Source organism: Elephantulus edwardii, unplaced genomic scaffold, assembly GCF_000299155.1.
Source record: "Elephantulus edwardii isolate Elephantulus edwardi_28Jun2011 unplaced genomic scaffold, EleEdw1.0 scaffold00229, whole genome shotgun sequence".
Classification (NCBI taxonomy): domain Eukaryota; kingdom Metazoa; phylum Chordata; class Mammalia; order Macroscelidea; family Macroscelididae; genus Elephantulus; species Elephantulus edwardii.
Window position 1 is genome coordinate 3,671,923 of NW_006399979.1, and position 2,287 is coordinate 3,674,209.

Consider the following 2,287-nt stretch of genomic DNA (forward strand, 5'->3'; position numbering starts at 1 on the left):
TTTACTCAGCATAATGTCCTCCAGGGTCACCCATTTTGAATAATATTGCATGAGTTCCTTGTTTTTCAATGCTGCATATTATTCCATTGTGTGAACATATCACAGCTTATCTATCCATTCATTTGTTGATGGACACTTAGGTTGTTTCCAACTCTTTGCTAGCTCAAAGCTGCAATAAACATGGGCCTGCATATATCTGCTTAGGTGGCAGTTATGGTCTCTTTGGGGTATATTCCCCGTAGTGGAATTGCTAGGTCAAATGGTATCACTATCTGCAACTTTTTGAGAAGCGCCACACCGCCTTCCACAGTGGTTGCACCATTTTACACTCCCACCAACAGTGAATAGGATTCCAGTTTCTCCACAACCTTGCCAGCATTTCTTGCTTGCTGTTTTGTTAAATTTTGCTGTTCTGACTGGGGTGAGATGATGTCTCATAGTTGTTTTGGCAAGCCTTTTTTTTAACCTATAGCTTGCTTGGCCCTGTCTTGTGGCTTGGGTCAATGTTACAGGCCTTTTAGTTTTGCCAATTATGCGGACCCCCATCTCTCTACCCATTAGCCTAGGTGAAGGAAGGTCCTCAGTTCTGGATCCATGGGATGATAGTTCTAATTCAATTCTGTCTCACACCAATCTCTACTTCTCTACTACCCCTGTTGGGACTGCTGCTGATTTGGTCTGGGTTTTCATTTAGTGCAAGAATCTCTGGCCCTAAAGGACACTTTAGTTGTGCTTTTTCTTTTTTGATGGTAGCAAGATTCCTATGTTCTGCCTTTGAACTTGTTTGATGTAAGCCTGGTGGAATAGTAAAATGGACCAACCTGCTCTTTTCTAACTTGCACACTTTAACTGAGTATTCTGCCTAAAGATGCTGTTTAACTGATTTTCATTTTATGCAAATTATCCAATTTCCTTCATGGTACCACAGATACCTCATATTTATGTGATTCTAGTCAGCCATGTAGGGGGCTCTGGTGGCAAGGAATGTAGGGAGTCAAGCTGTTAATCTAAAAATTACAACTTCTAGCAGTTGAAATCCATCAGTGATTCCACAACAGAGAGATGGGTGATCTCCTCTCATGTGATTTTATAGCTTCTTGAAATCCTGCTGGAGGATCAACTATGAATTGGTTTCAAATTGTCACAAAGCATTTGTGTTTATTTTGATTTCACCATGTGGCAAAAGCCAAAGATAATGGCTAAAAAAGTCACATTGAATAATCCATTGCAGAACAGTAAATAATAAAAAGAAACTTAGTTTTTTCTTTTATATTGGTTCACGTACAAAATTTGTACACATTGTGTTTCATTCATGTACATTGTATTTCACACATTCTGCCATTCTTTGTATTTGTTTTTCATACGCTCATCTCTATACATCATGTTTTATAAAATGAATCACCATTGATTGATCTATGTTCACTATTGTTGTCTTTTCAAATCCCCATGGATCTTTTCTAATTCTTTCTCCTCACTCCTCCACCTACTAAAGGCCCCAGAGATTTCCCACTCCTCCCCACACTCAGCCCTCTTGCCTTAATCTTCTTTCCCCCTTGGACTTTTATATATATCTTACTAGTTATCTTTCTATTTTTACAATAATGGTCATAATGCAGTATTTTTCCTTATGAGATTTAGTTCACGCAGTATAATGCTCTCCAAACTCTCCCATGTTATATAATATTTTATAAAATTATTACTCCTTAGTGCTACATAGTATTCCATTGTGTGAATGACCATAATTTCTCAATCCATTTATTTATTAATGGCCATTTAAGCTGTTTCCATTATCTTGCTGTTGTGCATAATACTGCCATGAACATTGGTATACAAATCCTTTTTTGTGTATCAGTTGTATATTTTTCAGAGTATATTACTAGTAGTTGAATAGCTGGGTCATATGAAATTTCTTTTTGAGGAAATGCCAAACTATCTTCCAGAGGAGCTATACCATTTTGCAACCCGACCAGCCCGGTAAGAGAATTCCTACCTCTCCACATCCTCTCCGACATTTATTGCTTGACATACTGTGAAATTTTATCACTAATACTGGGATGAGGTGGTCTCTGATTGTGGTTTTGATTTGCAATTTCTTGTAGAGTTAATCTTGTTTTCAAAAATTCCTTAAGTTCATACTTTCTGCAAAAGACCGAATTTCTCCTTCCTTATTGAAGGACATACTTTAGTAGTCCTAATCCACAACATAAAGAGTCTTCCCAGTATTCTGAAAAAATTTACAACAAGGAGAAGATAAAATAGATGAATGGGACCTTCTAAGAATCAAATC